At 43.9% G+C, this 22,506-nt stretch overlaps 1 protein-coding gene across 1 annotated transcript in view; it reads right to left on the minus strand.

Moving 5' to 3' along the window:
* LOC102219817 (poly(rC)-binding protein 4-like) overlaps positions 1-22,281 on the minus strand; it is a 69,473-nt gene extending 47,192 nt beyond the window's left edge. The window contains 1 exon segment of the mRNA XM_023325683.1: positions 22,158-22,281. The gene's annotated coding sequence lies outside the window, so the exon portion shown is untranslated.
* Between the last annotated feature and the right edge of the window lie 225 nt (positions 22,282-22,506).

Here is a 22,506-nt window from a genome sequence, read left to right on the forward strand (position 1 = left end):
CAACGCCTCGACTGGAAACCGTTGATATATTTAAAGAGAAGCAGGAACATCAAACAGATTTAGATTTAATTTCTTCCTCATTTGGAGATTTTTTCCGCCATGCTGGGAATGTTTCTGCTCCAGCTCGACCCGTCTCTCCTTCTTCTTTTCTATTTCTGGCGGCACATGACGGCCTGAATTTAGTCCACAAACATGGCAGTGACTCTTTTCACACTCTCATCTCGTTTTGATCTCAGATCAAATCCTTTTTGTTTTCCCTTGTGGAATAAAATAAAGCTCCAGGCTTCTTTTTGAAGCTTCGTTTTCTCCACGCTGTGCAGGACTTTTCTCCAACATGGAGCTCAGGTGTCAGCATAAGTTGAGCAGGTTTGATCTTCTCCCATTTATCTGGCAGAAGAAACTTTAAGGAAACTTCAATCTCCTCACATTAAGCAGGAACTGTTCCAGTAAATCCTGGTTTTTCATGATGAAAACTCTACAAAGTGAAGATACAGTTCTATGAACTCATCAATGCCTGCATTTATATCTAATTTTAAAAAGTGTATTACTTGTAGAGATTGTAATTTTTTAAAAAGAATCCTGCATTCTTTAGCTGTGATGCTAATTGGATAATCTAGACACTTAAGGAGTGAAGCAGAGTGTTCAGTCTTAAATCCTGATTATTTTATTGATGCTGTTTTTGCTCAAACAAAACTGTGAAACTGAGTCAACATGTATGTTTTTGATCAGTTCTTACTTGTCCATTATTAATTAAAAATGAAAAAAATAGCTATTAATTAACTATTAATGTAGCTACATGCAGTAAAGTTCTTTCATTGCAGAGTCCCATCAGTTCCCAGCTGCTTTTTGGAAAATGAAATCAGTTATAAATTAAATTTCAACATATATTTTTTAATCATAGTTGGCGTTCCTCCTGCAGTGTTTCCAATATGAAAACATAAATACTGAAAAATCCTCTTACTGAACTGCATCAGACGCTTCTAACATCTGTTTCATGATTTAAAAAAAAAGGTATTGTGAAAAAAAATATTCATCAACATTTATAGATTGTTCCTCAATCTAAATTATTTTAATTCATATTTACATAATCAAAATACACACATATAATTTACTATTTCTACAATAATATCTTCATTTTATATTCTTTATGCTTTTACTCTTTTATGCTGCCAAGTGTCGCTGAAAAGCTTCAAAACCCAAGTTAGAAATAACTTTCAGAATTTTGGTCACATGTTATTTTAATATGTTATATGTAGAAAACATTAGAAAACCTAAATATATATTTAAACCTAAATATATATTTTTATTGCATAATGAGGGATTAAGACTATTTGTGGAGTTTAACAGCTAAATCAGCTACATTCTATGCTGTCAGCCCATTGCTGTCATGCGCGTCCATGAACAACGTGCAGTTCACACTCCGACCACTAGAAGGTATCAAAGCTCTTCTAATAGCAACTTTAGTATGAGAGGCAGATGCATCAACCAACACGTTTGAAATTAGTTGATCTGTTTGGCTGAAATAACAGTGAAAACGATATGAAGCTAATCAGGTTTTTCAAACATCAGTGATTTGTTTGTTAGCCTGGTTCAGACTCTGAGCTCCAGGACCTCCAGGACTTCCAGGACCTCCAGGACCTGCAGGTAAGCATCAGCTGCTGGATGCTGGAGAACTCGCCTCCACTCACGTTTTCGTTTTATCTCCTGCTCTGCTGGGAAGGAGGATTTGGGCTCACCGTCCCCTGCGGCACGGATTAAAATTTAAAAATCACAAACAGCAGCGCTGCAGCCGAGTGAGCACACACACAGGGAGACAAAGTGACATTTCACAGCTTATCAGTCAGACTGCAGCGAGGTGTGGATGACAGAGTAATAGCTGGGTGCAGAGTTCCAGCTAAATGAGCCCTTAAGCACGTCCTTCAGTCGGGCTGCGGCTCCGAGGCCAACCGGGAATCTGGAGCCGAAGAAAGCAGAACATCTGAGGAAGGTCAGCGTTCAATCAGAGCTTCACCGCTTCAGTCAGGAGCCACTCCACCGCTCCGCACTTATCAGAAACAACCACATTAAACTGCAGTTATTATATAATCTGCAGACTGAGCAGAAAACACTGAGAGGGAATCAGATTCAACTCCTGGTGGATGGAGACGAAGATCAGCAAATGGAAACAGAAATGATGAGTTTAACTCTCCACATTGAGTCCAGAGCTCAGTGGAACCGTTCTGGTTCTGCTCAGGTCGGTGTTGCGGTTCTGGTTCTGCTCAGGTCGGTCTTCCAACTGGATGGATTTATCTGCTGGCATGAACATAGAAATGTTTTCATCTTTGTTCAGATCTGGCAGCAGGACGCCTCAGACCGGGTCAGAACTTTGTCAGCAGACTGGACCCAGCTTGGTGTCTATCTTGGTTCTGATATTCCTCCTCGTTAGTAACTCAGTAAGCTGCAGCTGATCCAGAATGCTGCTGCTGGCGTTCTGACTAAAACCAGGGAGGTAGAGCACACCAACCTTTAGTCCTTCACTGACGGACTGTAAACTACTGCTGGTAGTTTAGAAATCACTGAACGGATGGTTCTGGTTCTGGCTCTGCAACCAGAACCAGAACCAGACACAGAGAAGCAGAACTCAGCTTCTATGCAGCGCAAATCTGGAACAAACTGCCAGAAAAGTGAAAAACAGCCGAAACACTGAGTACCTTTAAAACTCAACTAAAAACCCAGCTGGTTAGAGCTGCTTTTGGTTCATAATAACCTAAATATTGATCGATATATTGATTATACTTAATGAACCGTGACAGTGAGTCAGAAAAACAACCAGTGAAAGATAAACTGCAGCTTCTGCAGGAGGGGAGGAAAGCTGAGGGTCAAAGGTTAAACTGGATATTAAAGATAAGGACCCAGATATTAAACACGTCCCGTAATGGAGCTGCGAGGCGAAGAGGAAGGACGGCTCCAGGTCCTCTCCTCATCCTCAATCGAGCTGAAGTGTTAAATTACTCCCATCAGCAGCAGCGTCCTCCTGTCACTTCCCATCATGCACCTCTGCTCTCCAATCTGGGTTTTATCCTGCGTAACCTGACCCTGACCAACACGTCTCCAATGATCCCCCCCATGCCGCCGAGTCATACGATGCCTCCATCCTTCTGTCTCCAACGGTAACGACCCCCCCCCCCCCCCCCCCCCCAGGGGCGAGAGACACAGACGAAGACGAGGAGAGAGACGGACGGGAGGGACAGCTGGATCGATAGCTTTTAGCAGGAAGGAGCTCTCAGATCTCTCACACACACACACACACACACACACACACACACACACACGCACACACCCCTACACTAACAGCCACTAACATCATGCAGCTCACATGACTCCATTACACAGAGGTTTAATGGAGATTTGCTCGTCTTAATGGAAAAATCATCAATAACTGCAGCCATAAATGATGCATTAAAAATTAAGTTTCCTCTGATTACTGTAAGTAGCAAATAGACAATAATAATAATAATAATCCATACAGACAGAAAAGAGCACAAAAAATATCCCAAGTTCTCCAAGGCTCAGTCCTGGGAACCCTCCTGTTTCATATCTGCATGTTCAGGTTGTGACAAGAAACCAGATCAGTTACCATGACTACGCAGGTGACACCCAGCCCCACATTACGATGATGTCACCAGGTCACTGAACACATCCAACCCCTGAGCAGATGCTGAGAATAAATCAATCTGTGGAGCTGCCAAAACTTTCTCCAGCTGGATCGGAGGCGACGCTTTGACTCCAATCCGTTCTGATCCAGACCTGGAAGTGACATCGACCTTCGCATTCGCCTGCAGTGAGAACGTAGCTGACGTGTCCACGCCTTCCCTTCGTCTCCATTTCTTATAATTGTCCTCATCCGGGTTTCAGTCCGTCGCTATGGCTACAGCTTCTACAAAACACCTTAGTTCTGGAGACGCACCGATTCCATATCAATATCTGTATCGGTGCAGATATTGATAATAATTCTAGATCGGTGACAATGTTCTGAATAATAAAAAATCCAGATCTATTCAGTCTAATTCTGTTCTTTCAACTGAGTGCTTTAGTTATTTTACATTATATTTAGGATTCCTGATTGCATTTTCTGAACATCTGATAGTTTGTTAGTTTATTTTTACTAGTTTGACTAAAGTCATCAGCCTGTTTTTGCCTCATTTATTTTACGTTGGCTGTTTTACTGCTAACTGCACCGACTGAACTAATTAAAGTTTTACAGGTTTGACCAAACTTCTACTTATTGGTGGATTTCAGTTAACAAATGAATTTATAACTCTGCAAATTATGTCTGTGTTTAAAAAATAAATAAGTGTTTTAAGTCAGTTCAGCTGTTTTTCTGATTGGATCGGTATCAGATACCTCAGGACAGTGGGTCAGTGCATCGCTAACAACTAACTGGCACTCAGACACTCTAATCCTCCAGATTAGCTTCTTTACAGCAGCTGCTGGTTGGCTTTAGAACTGATTTTAAGATTTATTAGTTGCTCTTAAGGCATTGCATTGGTTGGTGCCTTCCTCCCTCTCTGATCTTTAAATGAGAACATTCCCAGGTCCAGATCATCTGATCCCAGGTCCAGATTATCTTATCCCAGGTCCAGATTACGGCACAGAGCAGATCAGGTCTTTGTAGTCGTCGTTTGTTAATCTGGAACAAACTTCCTCTTCACATCAGCTGCAGACATTTTAAAATCTCATTTCTATTCTTTGTTTTTTTGGCACTCAGACAATTTATTAATTTCTTGTCTTAATTGTCATTTAACTTTTGCTTTATGTTATTTGAGCTGCACAGCACTAAAATGGAATATATTGATGATCAAATCATGATCAACATATTACCTCAGCTGTAAGAATGTTTGGTTTTCATATAAACAATCAGAAAATCCAAGCAAACATTTCCGTCTTAGTGATGCTGCGTTCAGTTTGAGTTGGATCTGCAAACAGCAGCAGAGGAAACAAAACATATTATATGAGCAAATATTAATATTGTTCTGCTCTCTGTGAGGTAATCGTTGCTCTTTAATCTGGAAGACGAGCCGACAGCCGAGCAGCACCAACTGTTTATTTCATTCCTCTGATTCTTTCAGCCACGCTCCATTAATCTGCAGAGTTATGCAATATTGCTGCACAAGTTGAGATTGAATTCAACCGAAGGACAAATTACTCCGAACATCTCCTGCTCGACAGCTTTTACAGTATTTTCCTGGGTGAATCTGGATTTCTGCAGAAACAACCAGGAGATGAGCCGAGAATATGTGGGATTAAGTGAAGCTCGGAGGAAACGTTCACCCTGAGGAGAAACGCAGAGGAAGATTCTGCTGACTGAGGACTCAAAGTGTCAGAAAGTCGCCTCGGTTTGTCTTCTTGTTTCTGTCTCTGCAGGCTGCAGGACAAACTGAGGCTGACAGTCGATGACTCTGCACAACACCGGATTTATATTAAACAAAGACACGAGCAGTAGAGCGCCGCTTTTCAAGCAAAACACATCGACCTTGAGGGCCCGAAGGATGAAAAATCCATGCTGTCGAGTCAATAAGTTTGTCCCAAATGAGCAAACAGACGAAGCAGAGCGAACCCGAGGCGTTGCATCACGTCTTTTTACACTTTCATCACTCTGAATCCTAAATGTACAGAAACAAATTTAGCCAGGAGGAAAAATATCTGAGACGGCCATCGTTCTGTGGCTCAAACACGACAAACACATGAACTCTGATGTAACCCTGCGGCCCGGCTCCGCCCTGCAGCGACCCGGCCAGGCTCCGCCCTGCAGCGACCCGGCCAGGCTCCGCCCTGCACCGACCCGGCCAGGCTCCGCCCTGCACCGACCCGGCCAGGCTCCGCCCTGCAGCGACCCGGCCAGGCTCCGCCCTGCAGCGACCCGGCCAGGCTCCGCCCCGCTGCGGCCTGGCCAGGCTCCGCCCCGGCTCCGCCCTGCAGCAACCCGGCCCGGCTCCGCCCCGAACATCTCTCTCTTCATAAACATTAATATGTAAATAAAAGCATGTCTTCTCTAACATGAACTGCGTCGGGACGCTGCAACTTCCTCTCCTTCATTAAGGTCTGCATTTAATGTTCTGTTGCTGCGGCTTCATAAAGACATTTATGACATAATTTATTGAACTGGTTAATAAAATCATGAACTGGATTCAGAAACGCAGATCATGTCTTCACCTCCAGCTTCGCCTCGCTGCCAGGCGGAGCTTCAGAAAACACAAAGACATTTTCATGCAGATTTGCTGCTTCGTTCTTTTCTCTGAAGTTATTTCTGAATCGTGTCTGATGGTTCAGACGTTTCTGCTCAGCTTTCACATCTAAACGGTAAAACTCAGATTAAAATACAGAAACAAAGAGAGCAGCTACAGTAAGGAGAGAATAATGAAATCTTTCTAATGTAACTATTGATATGAGAGTCAGACTTTAAACAACACAGAGAATCGACTTCAACAAAAAAAATCTGAAGAAATCAGATGATAAATTATGTAGTGGAATCAGCCGGGTTTATTTTAGCATTAAGCTACATATAGTTGGTAAAAATTAATTGAAAAATCTTCACAGTAGCTGCTCCCATTAAGGTTTTTAAGTGCATTTTTGAAGTATCGTTTTAGAAAAGTTGGTGGAAGTGACAAAATACAGAATAACTTCCTCAAACTCAGAAAAAAAAGGTTTTTATGATTACCTGAAGAGATTTTTGGCATTTCTGAAAAGGAGTAAATGCGCTAAAGGAGAAGTAAAACATTTATCAAAGTTCTAGTATACTTTTCACAGTTGTGGTTTCTCCATTAAATAAGAAATACAATTAAAATCACACGTGAATAAGTTCGTTCACACGATAAACTATTAAAAAGCTCACTGTGCCATACTTCTGCCACTTCCTGTCGCCTTCTTCTTCGTGGTTTCCACCAGTGGAAACATCAGGTTTTTGATCATGTGACTCATGATGTGAAAAAGTTTCAGTTCTGCTAAATAAACTTCACCTCTTAGTACCAAAACCTTTTATTAATAAACAAGAGTTCATTTCTCAATCGGTGTGTTTTTATTAAACCAATTTGTTTTTGAAATGCAAATTGTGCAATGAATGAAAACCGGAGGAGGAGCTGCTCCTCTCCTTCGCTCAGGTGTGATTTCAACCCATTTTTTAAACCAGTCCTAAATGTTGACAAAAGCCCGTAGCATGATGCGTCCACCTCAAAACTTTCCTGTTGGGTTTTAGTGTCTGTGTCCAGTTCTGGACCTTTCTGAGCAGAATGTGTCTTGCCAGTATTCCCAGTATCCCAACGTCCTGAAGCTTTAAATGCCTTTAAAACGGCGGCAGCTGAACAAAGGAGTCGCTGACTTTATGTAGAACCTGGATCTGACGATTCTAGCTGCACAGATCTTCTTCTATGCCATAAACACCTGGTTTCAACTGGTTTTAAATGGTTTCAACTAGTTTTAACTGGGCTCAGCTGGTTTTTACTGATTTTAACTGGTTTTTACTGGGTTCAGGCGATGTATTTTCTGACCAGATCATGCCAGGCTCTGGTTTCAGCTCCTCCTGACTTTTATGGGTCATTTGGTTCAGATTTCTTGGGTTGTTAATCTGCTTTTAATTTGATCTTAATAGCACAAAATGTCGGCATGTTCAATACTTATTTTCCCTGCTTTATATAATTGTTCTAAAATGTAAAGATTAAAATCCTACAATAAAAATAAAACCTCTTTAAAATAAATGTTGCATATTTCATTGGACCTGGCTTGTGTTCATTTTAAATCTTGCGCTGAAGCTGAATCCGTATCGATCCGATTTCCAGGTTCTGGACGTTCAGATGACGGGATCTGTGGCGGCGCCGCCTGCCAGCACAGGATCCTGAGGTCCGGAGTCGGTGCTGTTGTGATTCCAGGCTGCAGGCTGAATGACAGACATTCCCAAAATAGCTCAAGCCTTCTTAAATATTTCAGTGACTCAGATGGAAGCATGAGGAGGAAGAGGAGGACCTGAGAGGAAGAGGAGGACCTGGGAGGAAGAGGAGAACCTGGGAGGAAGAGGAGAACCTGGGAGGAAGAGGAGGACCTGGGAGGAAGAGGAGAACCTGGGAGGAAGAGGAGAACCTGGGAGGAAGAGGAGAACCTGGGAGGAAGAGGAGGACCTGGGAGGAAGAGGAGAACCTGGGAGGAAGAGGAGAACCTGGGAGGAAGAGGAGTGAGCCCCACATAAAAACAGCAGAATGAGGCGTAGCTGCCAGGTCCGTCTCCTGGTCTGAATGTTCAGGGATTCCTCCATGAGCTCAGAACCACTTCCTGTTTTTAGGACAAATTTTCCCTTTGGACGCCCAAACGGCCCAAAGTCCTGAACTATTCATGTCGTCAGCCGCGGCGGCCGGGATCCGCTCGGGTTCTGGGACGGATTCAACGTCTGTTTAAACTCCGCCTGTAAATTCAGTTCTGAGCAGAAAGAAAAACCTGAAACCTTTTAGACCCGAATTCTCCTCATTTCATTATGATGCTGCTGCTGGAGGAGATGAAATCATTTAAACTGGATTTAGTTTCATTTATTTAAGGATGAACTATGAGGCGTCGGTTTTAAACTTATGCTATCAAAAATGAACAGCAATAATTTTGGTTATTTCGGTTGACGTAAAATCCACCAAAATGTAATAATTTCTCACTAAATATGTAGCTAAAGAGCTAAATATTTAGCATGCTAACAAAATATTTAGCTAGCTTTGAGCTACTGTATATGTAGCTGTGTTTGAAACTGTGACATTTATAAATGAACACGGTGAAAATATGACTAAAAAATGAGCTTCCATTTTTTTCCTCTTATGAGTTTTAATAACCCAAATTATTGCTGCTGTTCATTTTTGACTGCGTAGCTTAAACGGCGCCTCCTAATAACCGCTCCTCTTTCTTCCTTCGCTGTAATTGTTTCTGAATAAACGAAGCCAAGAGAGCAGAAGCAGCTTCACAACATCTTGTTCTAATAATAGAAGGACAAGTTTAGGAAGAGTCAAAGACGCAGCCAGACGCTGAGAGCAGGTCTGATGGAGAAGAAGAATAAAAACTCGATGCAGCGCTCTGATTGGCTGCCAGAGAGACGATGATCAGCAGAAAAATCTGCTTTAATAGACCTGAACCCGAGAGGAAAGAATCTGAACCTGAACAGAGAAACAAGGAGCAGCGAGGAGACACCGCCATCTCTACTGCTTCATTATGACATCACCCACACACACACACACACACTCTGAGGCTCTGGAGTGGTTCCAGCAGGGCTCGGTCAGCTCGTATCGATCCGTTCCAGGAAGTGCATCCTGCGGTCAGACTGTCGGTCAGCTCTTTACGGCCGCCTCTAATGCTCTTCCTTCCATTCACTCTTCTTCTGATCACTTCTTCGTCCTCATTGTTCAACTCACATTCAAGTTAATCTGGACTCCAAACATTAGAAAGCACCAGAGAGGAGAAAAGTTCATTTAATGAATCGGTTGTTGAAAGCTGAGCTGTGTGGTCCAGGACGGCTCTGCTTGGTTTGGTGCTGAAGCAGCTGTAAGTCGGCATCTGAGCTGCTGAGTTTAAAGTTTTGAAGATCCAGAAGCTCCAAATCAGCTGAAGCCTCAGAGTTCAACTGAAGCTGACCGGAACCATTAAGTTCAGGGTTCGATTCCAGTTTAAACTTTGACCTTTACAGGCTGTGAACTGAAGGGGTTTTTTCCTTTTTATTGGAAAACACACAAAATCAGTTCAGGGGCCACAAATGGCCCCCGGGCCGCACTTTGGAAACCCCTTAGACACACTGTCAGCTCTTGCAGATGACTTGAGTCTGCCGGGATGTTGATGAAGATCAAATCAGATTTTCGAATTCGGAGTGGGTCCGAATGGGTTGGATGGGCCTTGGCAACGGGCGACGGATGACCGGTGTCCCATCAGGACCGGCTGGCCTCCATGATTCTCTGAAAACTGGAAGTTGATTGAAGGATGAAGGATTCTGTTAATTATGAACTAAAAGTCCCAGTTTCTCCCCTGAAGACTCGCTGATGGTGAGAACCAACCGTCACGCAGGCAGGAGGCAGCCTGGGGTCAAAGGGCAGTATTACACGTTTTCCAGGCACATAGAGCCATTTTGCAGCTCTATGTAGCATAGTTAAATAATAATGTTACCTACATGTTATAAAAATGCTATACATCAAATTTGACTTAACACTTACTTCCTGATGCAGCGCCTTAAAATTAAAACTCTGTCTCTTTAAAAACTCCTGCTCTTTCTGAAGCTCCGCCTACAGGAAGTTGTCCCAACATGGCTCCTCTGTTCACCCTTTATCGTTTTTACTACAGAAGTAGCTCCTAAAATGAGCTCAGCAGCTGTTTGCTAACTGCTGCTGGCTAGTCTGAAGGAGCTGAGTGGGGGAGGAGCGGAGCCAGGTCCACTCTGGCGTTTTGCACAGCTGAATGGTTGCCATGGAGATTACGGTTTTTCTCAATCAAAGCAACACTCCAGGTTTGTTTCTGATGTTTGGATAATTGTATAACCTGATGGAAATCTGAAAACAATCAAATCAAATCCGATTTGACATCAAACTCCCTCTTTAAATGAAAATCAACATGTCAGAGGACGAAGCTGGAATTGAACCGACAATCTTTGACTTGAAAGGCAACCAGTGAGCTACAGCCGGAAACCATTTAAATCTGGACGTCTCCCATAAGCACTCCCAGTATGATTTACTGGTGCTAAAAGGATCGATGAAGGATTCATCTGGAGAAAACAAGCCCAGGCTGGAGAAGACGGTCTGTCCGTCCGTCCATCCAATCCGTCCGTCCATCCAATCCGTCCATCCATCCCCAGCTCCCATTAGCCCCGCCCCCTGTCCTCCAGGCTGTGCATTAGGTGATTAAACGGCGGCGGAGGCGAAGCGCCACCTGTCCGTGCGCCAGCTCCCCTTAAGCTACTCCTCTCCCATCCTTTCATCTTCCTCAGTGGTTTTTCTTTCCCATCTCCTGAGTTGGTTCTTCTTCTTCAGAGGGAATGAATTTCCAAAGCCTGCTCATCAGGATTCTCCGTCACTGCGACTCCTTCCCTCCTCCTGCTTTCCAGCTTTCTGTTTATCTCCGTTTCAGTGATTGTCATTTTCACACACACTTTTACCTCCTTCCACCCTGCTGCTCCACTTTATCAGTTTTCATCCCTCATTTGCGGCGTCTCTCTTGCACCATCTTCTCCGCCGGCTGGTTTTGCGTTTACCTCTCCAGAGCTTTTAGCTCATTTTGGGCTGCATCTCATCAGCCTCCGGTCCGGTTTTATGTCTGTCTGCTGCTTTCTGCCAATGGAAATATTCCTCATCTTTATCGCACAAGGCCGAATGTTGTTGGCTCCGTGTTAAATAAATTTATGGCGGCGGATCATATCATCACACAAACACATCAGCTGAAGGTGGAAACTCGTCTTCAAGGCATTTTCTGTTATCCAGGCGGGAAAATCTGTTGGTTGGTTTCTGAACTCGGCTGGTTTGAAGTGTGAGGTTCAGCCAGCGATGGAGGAAGAAGATCTTCATCTCCACCAGCCTGTGGCTCTGCTCTGCTCTAATCATCAATATGAACAGAAACGTGTGATCAGTAAACGGCCAGCAGCAGAACCTTCTCAGCTTAGTTGATCTATTATAAATATGTTTATGTTGATGAAAAACACTTTTTGAACCTTTACGGCGAGTTCATGAGCAGGTTAGAAAACTTCAGAATAAACTGATCTTGGTTCTGTGATTAATAACCAGAATCAGTTATTTTTGGAAAGCGAGTTAGCGCTTTGGAAATAAACTGAAAGGAGTTGGGGTTAGCTGGACAGATTTAATTTCATTCCTGCACACATTTCTAAACTACGGCTGCGACTTCAACACAAGTTTTGATTATATAGACTTTAACACATTAACATTTTTATTTTTATATAAAGACATCCTGAGCAGAACCTCTGTGTTTCCGTGTTTCTAGTACACCCATAAATCTGACGCACAAGCGACATCTGCTAACAGTAGTTAGCGCATGAATGACGAAATCGCTTCTCTGGTCCACTGGGGGTTAGTTTCTGCTTTTAAACGATCTGATTGGACGCTGGAAAAGGCTGTTGTTGGGTTCAAGTTGTGCTAAAAAGATTAAGCCTAAAAGCGAAGCTATTCAAACCTAAAAGAGCATCTCAGTGCTACACATGTAGCGGCTAACGCTAATGTCAGTGTCCACATTTCTAAAGAATTTCTTTAAAGAATAAACAATCTGATGACTTAATAACCTGAAGAACAGATTAAAAACAATAAATATCTGTTGTTGAGCTCATACGTCTCTTTATTCTGATATTTAGCAGCAGAAATGATTTTGGAATTGAAAATGTTCCTCAGTTTGTTGATAACTGACCACTAGTCTAAACAAACGATGGATTTAAAGGAGTTAAGCTCTTTGTCACATTTACATTAATCTGTATAAAGGAACCACAGCAGCACAAACTGCTCAGTCACAACATGGCTGACACCAGAACAGCAGCGCCTCCTGCTGGACCGGAGTGTAAAACGACTCCAGAATCTGAACACAAAACCGGATCAGACCTGAACAAACATCCGACCTGCTGCTGTTTACTGAAGGTCTGAAACTCATTTCATTAAATAAACCAGTGATTTGTTTCTTGGCTCCATTATAGAAAACAGACCAACTCCTGTGATGATGGAGTTTTTATTTCTTTGTTGCTGGTTCATAAAGCGGGAGCCGGACGGCTGATGGAGGGAGAGACGTGACTGAACTGCAGAGACGGCGACACAAAGATCGGCCTTGTGGCGCCAGACGCAGCTGAGCCGTGAACCGCCGCACAGAAACAACAACCTGTGTGTCTGAACACGGACAGTACAGCTGTTCAGCACCACACCGGGACCACAAAACAACCTCAGCTGACCTCTGACCTCTGATAACCTCGTCTCTGAACCCAGTTTGGTCTGATTATTAAAATAGTTGAAAGTTTAGTTTCTGTTTGATGCTCCATCTGCAGCGGTCAGACCAGAAATCCTCCATCTTTAGTTTGCATCACTATGGAGAAACGTAACAAGATTTCACTGAACAAATGTGATCACTGTATGAATTTATGGTAATATTTGAATTAGGGATGAAATGATTAATTGTAATGAACTGATTATTGAAATAATTGTCAGCTAATTTAGTAATTGATTAATCATTAACTCTGTCATTAGCTGAAAGCATCAGGAAAATAAAAACATTTAATTTGAAAATCCTTCTTTATCTGTTAATCTGCTGCAACCAGAACTCCTCTGGTGCAGGTTTAGCTTCACCTGGTTCAACTTCTGGAACAAAATAATCTATTAAGCATCAATTACTAATTAATAAATCCATAAATAATCTCTACACTGTTGTGATGTTCAGCCGACATGTTTGAGTTTTTCACCTGTTTCAGCTGCAGATTCATCAGTTGCTACAAATGACCAAACGTTCACTAAAGGATCGCTGTGTTTGCATTTCAGGTAATAAAATGTTTGTTTTCTTATTTAAAAATGTATTAAATTGTTTATTTGAATCTTATAATGTATTTATAATTTTTCATAACAATAAAACTCTGCAGAATGTGGCAGTTTGTTTATCTGATAAACTGACAGAATAATTATTTACTAAAATAATCGTTTCTCCTGATTTGGATGAATGTCTGTTAGCATAAAAAGTTTCTGGTGGGTTCTGCTAAGCCGGGTCGTCATGGCAGCCTGATGGACCCGGCTTCCTGGTTCTGGCTGATCTGTGAGGAAGATGGTTGTTGCTGGTTTCCAGTAGTAAACCAGTAATCTGCTCTGACTTTAATCAGAGCCTTATTAAAGGTTCTGCTGTGACCCCTCTGAGGTCATGAGGTAGGTCCCTGTGACCCCACTGAGGTCATGAGGTGGGTCCCTGTGACCCCTCTGAGGTCATGAGGTGGGTCCCTGTGACCCCTCTGAGGTCATGAGGTGGGTCCCTGTGACCCATGTGAGGTACGTCTGTGAACCTCCTCGGGTTCGAGACCCCCATGTTGAAGACCTGTTTATAAAAATCTGAGTTATTTAGTTTAATTCAGCTGATTATTGCATAACAAAGGCAATATTTCCAGTTTCAGATTTAGTCTAAACATGCATTTAGATTCTGCTGAGGAACAGAATCAGATCCAGATTAAGATCAGATAAAAACCGACAGATTTATTATTGATGGTTCCCGTTATGGGTCCAAATGAAACCGACTCATCTCGTTATATTGTAGCTTAAAGCCCAGGCAGCCTGCTCTGATATTTACCATCTGCACACAGGAATATTATCACTGCAAGATACTTTATAAGGCAGAAACACAAACTTATGGATTCATAGCAGAACCAAAACTCTGAGATCAGAAACACACGGCTGGACGTTCCTTTAATTACCCAGAAACACGTGATGAAGGTTTCTAATCTCTGCTCTGTGGAGGATCGCTGTGTCACAAACACACACACACCCACACACACACACACACGCACACACACACCCACCCACACACACACACACACACACCGGCTTCACCCAGACTCCGGAGATTGAAGCGGGCCTGATAGATGGAATCAGCGGAGCTTCGGTGTCAAGCATAGGTCAGATACATCAAACACACACTCACTGCAATAAATGCAGAGGCACGTCCAGACACACACACACACACACACACACACACTGTGAGGTGTGACTGAAGACGTCCTCCTGGACGTTGGGTAAATAAAAAGCTGAGCGCTCGGCGGCTGCAGCTTCACGCCGACGGATCACGACTCGTTTTATATTTCAGGGAAACGGAAACGTCTGAGAAACCAGATGTGATGGAAATCATGTCAGCTGGTTTTGGCCTGAAGATATGAAATCATAAAGATGGACGTCATGAGAACAGCAGAAGGTCTTCAACATGAGGGTCCTGGGCTGCAAGCAGCACACTAAAACATCCCAAAGGAGACGTTGGTTCTTTAAAAATGATTCCTGCAGCAGGTAAAATGGCTTCCTGGGTCGTAAAGGTCGTTGACTCCTGGTCTGAGTTACTTTAACGCATCGACATCCTGGAACCTTGAACTCCTTCCTGATTCGAATCAAAATCAATTATTTAATGATTCAATCGATAGGTGATCGTCATGATCGACTCCAGTCTGTTTTCCATAGCAGAACAGAGACATTAAAGTGTCTCCTTCATATTGATTAAGTTTGAAATATTAATCTGTTATTAGATGGCTTCCTTTTCATCCATTCATCCAACATCAGAGCCTGAGACCTGAAGGCATTTCAAGGTTTCATCTCTTCACTGAAACACATTTCCAGTTTGAGACGAGTTCAGAGATTAAAGTAAAAAATGATTTATTCAGCGCCTCTTTGAACCGGATCGCCCTGCAGATCACCGGTTCTACAGGAACCAGGAAGGGAGTGACGGTCGGAAAACTGGGATCTGATGGTCCGACTGATCCGGGTTAAAGAGCAGCAGTTTGATCCAGAATAAACGCTCTGGTTCCGACCCGCCCCGTCTTCCTCCTGCTGACTGTCACAGAATCACAGGAACCTTCAGACGGAGATTTATCTCTTATTTAGAGAATAAAACCAAGCTGCCTTTTCTGGTTTTCAGGAAGCAGCGATCGCTCTGACTCACTGGCAGCCGGCCAGGGTCAATGTTCAGTTTGACCCCCACTGCCCTTTGACCCCTGCTGCCCTCACACTCTGTAGAACCAGAACCAGAATCAGAATCAGAACCTGTGTGGTTCTGGCTCAGATAACAGATCTGCTTCAGTGATGAGTCAGGAAGAGGTTCGTCCTCAGATCGTCTCCTGAAGGACCATGTTTGAACTCTGAGTCCTGATACCCCCTGAGACCATCACCCCCCTCCCCCCCCCATCACTGATTAACCTCTGACCTTCATCTGACGCTCCGTCAGGATCATCTGTCACTGAGCTTCCTGTTCTTTTCCTCCTCCAAACATCACTCCTTCTTCTTCTTCCAAGCCTTTTCTCTGTTCCCGTCTCTCTCTCTCCTCCCCCCCGCCCCCCCCTCTTGCCCCCCCCCCCCCCTCTCGCCCCCCACCCCCCAGCCTCTGGAGACCTGAAGTGCATTAGGATAAAAGGCTCTCCGCCTCTTCAGGTCTTCCTCCAGGCTCTGCAGCAGAGTCACAGCAGCGCTTCACAAATATGACAGAAATGTGGGATTTCATGCAGAGAGCTGGCAGGATGCGTTACAGCTACAGACAGAAACCGTTCACAGGGTTCTGCTGGGGCTCGGTTCTGGAGAATATTTGTCCCAGAGAACCTGTGGGAGTTTTCCTGCAGCTTCCAGTTTTTATTTATCGGTGATGAAAATGAGTTTTCAGAAGATGAACGTCCAAAGAGTGAAGAGTCGTGCTGACCCGGACCGGGCCGGACTGGAGGCTCAGAAAATGATTTCAATAATTTCACATATTTCTAAGAACAATGAGCCGATTGATTTCAGTGAACAGAACCTCAGATGTCCAGCAGAGACAGGAAAAACTCCTGCAGCTTCATGCGTGTTTTTAACCGTCTGAAACTTGCAACATTAAACATTTTTAAAAATATTTATTAACCATTTTTATCCTGAAATATGTCAGAATATCTCAGGTGATCAATAGGAGAGGAAAAAATGCTAAAAATGAATAGAACATTAATAAAAATGCTCTTTAGTTCCTCATCATATTAAAACAAAAACCTAAAACTTTATGTAACGGTCAGATTTTTACTCAAGTCAGTGGAAAATATTAAATAAGTTATTAATATACTGAAGCTGTATGAAATGAGGTTTATTCTGGAATCACAGAGGAGACGACAGAAAACAAACCCAATTATCACATTTCTGAATTTAATTAAAACTGACCTGGTTTTATGCAGGAAAGATAAAAACCTAAAGCGGACGTCTCTGCTGTGGAACCAGACCTTCCTCTGGTTGCCTGGAGACGGCGAAACGTTCAGCTTTGGATCAGAACCGGGTCAGACCTGAAGGTCAGGAAGACCATGTCCAGCTTCCCGTTAGGAAGGGGTCACAGGTCAAACCGTTCAACTCTTCTTCTGCTGCCACTGCTCCCTGTCGTTCTGAACAGCATCACCTGCTGTTTACCAGAGGAACTGCAGTGATTGTAGCAGGAAAACTCAGTTAGTCGAAGCTTCATTCAGTGTTGATGGTGACAGAAAGTCAGTTTACAACAAAAGGCCAATCGACCATTTTAAAGACAAAAACCCACAACAGGCAGCAGATCGACAACCGGACCGGGACCAGAACAGAACCGACTGGACGGCTAACAGCGTCCTGCAGCTGGACAGGCGAGGCGCCGCAGAAAACCTGTTTAATTATTGTTAAAATTCCATGTTTTCCATTTTAACCATATTTATTAACCCACAAACAAACAACTGGTCAAATCAGTAATCAATATTTACTGTTATTCTGTTTCTGTAACGGACTGCTGTGGTTCAGCAGAACAGGAAATGGTTTTGGTTAAAAAGGACTGAACGCGGTACGGTTAGCGAAACGGCTTTTAAAGAAGAAACTGGAGCTGAGAAACCAGTGGATGACAGACTGGTTACTATGGCAACTAGAGGAGGAGACGCTCCATTGGAGGTAGAGGAAATGGATGGATATTAATAATCGCAGCTTTAATAATCGTTACTCTTACAATATGTGAGATATGAATGAGAGCCGATGAGATCGGATAAACAGATTATAAATCTGAAGGTTTCCATGTCATCAGAATCTAGAACCATCAATTCTGTTTGAATTTCAGCTCAATTTATTCTGGTATTAACTTATTTCATTATAAGGTCAAACAGATATTACTGGGTTTTGGTTCTGTCTGGGTCAGAGTGGTCTATGCTGCATGATGTCAGGAGATGTTAAACTGTGACGCATCAGAGACACGTGAAAAACGCCTCGTCATCAGAAAACATGATTCAAACGAAGCGTCTGGCCTGCAGCTGCTTCTGAACAGCCGGAGCGTTTTCAGCGTCTGGATCAGCGCCTCTGATTGGTCAGATCATTTACACACAAACAACCAGCAGCTCACTAAAGAAAAGGCAGATTAGAAATAATTTTCCACCATTATTTTGGCGCCCCTCTAGCGCGGCGCCCGATGCGTCTCATATATTACGTACTCACTTTTTGTGCTGCTGCAATAGGTGAATATTAGGAAACACATAAACACACCTCTGCTAAACCTTCATCTGGTGAGGAGAAGTTGAGGCAGGAAGCTGAACTCAGCGCTCTGACTGAAACAATGATCCTCCCCCCTGCAGGGGGCAGCATCATTTCCTTCCAGAAACTGATTCCCTACATTTATGAACTTTTACTAATCTAGAATAAATCAGAAGATCATGCAGCGATTCCCCAGAGCAGCAGAACAAACCGGCCTCTCCGACTGGAAATGTTTTGATCAATCAGAGCTTGTTAAATCTGTTTTCTTATAAGGCAACCCCCCCCCCCCACACACACACACACACACACCTCTCCTGGAGAGCAGCTCGCCTCCCTGACATTTTCCTCCCTCACATCCGACTGATTTGAATACCCAAAGCAGCCGCGCTGATTTGTTTAGGCATCCGAGGAGTCACGTCTGCGCCCCGGGCCGGCGCCGCTGCGCATGCGTGGCTCTGATCGCTATCTGGGCTCTTTGATGCACACATGCATGCATTCAGTATCTGTGATTGGTTCCACTCCGAGGCGAGTTAAATCATCTTCCAGCGATTAGACTCAGACTCACAGCAGCTCAACTTCCGGCCTGATGAGGAGGAACAGCATGCAGATCTGCAGATCTAGATCTGTTAGGTATAGATCTAAGTCAGGTTCCATCACAGACCCCAGTGCAGGACCCCCCCACCTTCATCTGCTCTATAAATAGAACATTACTAAGAAATACTAAAAGTGACCCCTGAGCCCCCAACACACATAAACACGCATGAAGCATCCAGAACCGGACCAGATTAAACCTGAGCCTTAAACAGCATCTGTGTGTGTGTGGGTGTGTGTGTATGTGTGTGTGAGGGCGTGCGGGGGCGTGTGTGTGTGTGTCTGGTTGATATGCAGTCTGTGATGTTGGCTGCTGTGACTGAGTTCATGCTTGGTTCTGAGATCTGTGCTTCATCTCAGGAGTGCTGACGAGATTGAGAAAGAAAACAGAGAAAGTGGTGATGAATATCAAACAGCTTCTCCGACTTCCTCAGAATACTGACTGGAACTTTCCAACCAACCAAACATCACCAACAAATCACATTTTATTCACACCTCTCAAATAAATTATGCCGCCTGGCAGCAGGAAGGTTGTGGGTTTGAATCCCAGCCTGGGCTCTTTCTGCAGCTGTTGGTTTTCTCTGGGTACTCCAGCTTCCTCCCAGCTTAAGTAGCATCTCTGTTCCTTAGATACAAGTGTGTTTGTGTGTTTTCACGTCACATACACACACACACACACACACACACACTCAATCCGTCTACTTGTAGCTCAGCTCTGTATCTGAAGCTTGGTGAAGTTTATGTAAATGAGCCACACCACCAGCCAATCACAGACAGCTCTTTTCCATCCAATCAGATGAATTTTTCATCCTTACTTTAAGGTAAACAACCAGCCAATCAGAACGCTGCATCCAGCGGCAGCCATTGCGACACAAACAGGAGGAAACTTCATGTCATAAATACTTATTTATCATTTTCCATTTTAGGCAATACTTTTATTTAACTAAAATATGACAAACATTACGTTGGCTGATTACTTACAGTGGAAGCAACTGAAGTGCAAAAATTTTTTGCTTTATTGCATTTTATCTTTTTGCCTTTTTGAAGACTCAGTAGTTTATGTTTACAGACTGTCAATAATGTCTTCCAATAACACAAATCATATTTTAAAAAGTCCAGCTCTCCTCCTCCCACTGGGTTCAGCTGGTTTTCAGCACTTTTCATTTCATTTTTCCAACCAAACTATCAGAACCAGTGAAACTCAGAACAGCTGGAGATGAAATAACAGAAGCTGGAATATTTTCTTTAAAGCTGAGGATAAAAACCCAGACAGTGAAAACTGAAACACGCTGAAGGAACGTTTCTGCTGATCTCCGTCACACACGGCCGGTTCTTCGGCGGGGCGGATCCGACATCTCCGTCAGCTGGTTCTGGACCATCTGGACCGACGGGAAACATCCGGCTGATCAGCAGACGGACACGGAGAACCGACTCGGGAAGGATTCCTGCACCGAACGACGGAGAGCGAGCCAGGAACGCCAAAGACCGACAACCGGACCGGGACCAGTAATGACGAGGACCAGAACAGATCGGGACCAGTACAGACCGACAACCGGACCGGGACCAGTAATGACGAGGACCAGAACAGATCGGGACCAGTTCAGACTGGGTCCAGTACAGACCGACAACTGGACAGGGACTGGGACTCCAGTACAGACTGGGTCCATTAAAGACAGGGACCAGAACAGACTGGGACTAGTACAGACCGGGTCCGGGTCGGTACAGAACCAGCATGAGGCTCTGGGCTGAATGATTTCAGAAACATGAACAGAATGAATTTCTATTATTCCTGTTTCTTACAGGAACATGATGACTCAGTTCGGTCAAAGCCCAGGTCAGAGGTCAGAGGTCAGAGCATGAAGCTCAGAGACAGAAACTAGTGACAAACTGATCCACTGTTTTCATTTCTGATATCTGAGGCTTAGAATCAGCCGGTACCGATCCGATACAGACAGACAGCAGCACCAACTTTAAACAGACATAAATTCATTTATTTTATAACTGAACCAGAACAGCTGACTGGAACCACCAACAGCTTCACCAGTTTGGAGTAAAACAATGAAAAATAAGCAATAAAGAAACAGAACCTGATGAAAACAAACATGTAAAACCTGAGAAGGAGCAACAGCCAGGCTGGCGCAGAGCTGGAGGCTCCCTGCCTGCTTCAGCAGTTCAGACACCAAATACACAAAGTCTTAGCTGCTGCAGAGCATCAACAACCTTCCTTATTCCTGCTCATCCAATCAGCACCAAGGAAAATAATGCTCCTCCTCGATTGGCTGCTTTGGAAATGTTAGCCAATAGAGTGTCACAATGCACCGAGAAAATATTCCAGCTTTTTAAGCCAAATTTCCTTTAAATTATTTTTGTAAAACAGATAAATTTTCAATTTGGAGTCACGTTCTAGAGAAATAAGTAAACTCTAATATTGATGATGTTTTAAACATTGGTTATCACCAATTTTAATGTCAAATGTTGATATTAGCCCTGTTATTTTTCTAGAAATATTTTCATATCCCAAATTTATCTTATTAAAAAGCCAAGTTTGGGTGCAGGACACCCTAAATATTATATCCTACCAAATATTGGCTGTTATTTTTCACACTCAGATACCAAGACGACTGAGATTCAACGTCAGAAAACGTATCGAATCCAAACAGAATCATTAAATGGAGAGGAGATTGTTCCTGATTTTATTCAGATAAAACGACAACAGAGCAGATTGTTCAGAAACTTTTATGCAACAAACATTTGGATTCAGACTTTGTTGTGGATTTGAATGTAAAACATTTTGTTTTGGGTCAAATATTCATCATCAGCAGATCTATGACGTAGATTATGAAGAGAGAAAAAGGAAATATCATCAGCTGCTGTTTTCCCCACACAGAGAAACAAACTCAATCGAAATTTCACTCTCTGCTCCTGGAGGCAACAATCTGAGGTAAAAGGAGATTAATCCTAATTACTGCTGAGAATATCGGTTGTTTCCTGACCCCCCCCCCCGCAGGGAGACATTCTCTAACATCTCAGTAGTTTCCATCAGAGCTGAGGATGATGAGGATGATGAGGATGATAACCCTCAGGTGAGGGACCCTCTGATCCAAACCTCCACTGCAGGGGGAGGGGGGTGAACATCTGGGGGCCACATGCCACCCAGGGGGGTAACTGGGGCTTAATGTGCGCCCCTGGATCCAGCCCCCCCCTCCCACCCCGGCGGCTCAGCAGGAGCTCAGAAGTTTAACTCCTCAGAACCAGCAGACCCAGCAGAACTCCGTTCCCCCGGGCGCACATGGCTCAGCGGCCAGGGGCGCACACAGACAGGACGCGGACACGCCGGAGGAACCGGGAAGAACCGGAGGAACCGGAGGAACCGGGAGCAGCTGCGCTTACCGTGCAGAGAAGCCGCGATGCTGCGGGAATCATAGATCCGCCCCGAGAGTCCGCATGTCCGCCGGAGAGCGGAGGAAGAGGCTGCTGCTGCTGCTGAGGAATAATCCGACTGTCAGTGACAATAACCCGGAGAGGAGGAGGAGGAAGAGGAAGAGGGGAGGGGGGAGGGGGGAGGGGGGCGCCACCTCAGCCAATTAGAAACAGAGGGACTGATTGTTGCAGGAAATCAGACCGTCAGTGTTTCAGCTGGATGAGTCTGAGCTTCAGGGAGGAGGAGCCATTTCACCAGAAAACCCTCAGAAATATCAGAAATAATATTAAAATAATTAAAACATAACTCAAACTGCCC

This window comes from Xiphophorus maculatus, chromosome 20 (assembly GCF_002775205.1).
Source record: "Xiphophorus maculatus strain JP 163 A chromosome 20, X_maculatus-5.0-male, whole genome shotgun sequence".
Classification (NCBI taxonomy): domain Eukaryota; kingdom Metazoa; phylum Chordata; class Actinopteri; order Cyprinodontiformes; family Poeciliidae; genus Xiphophorus; species Xiphophorus maculatus.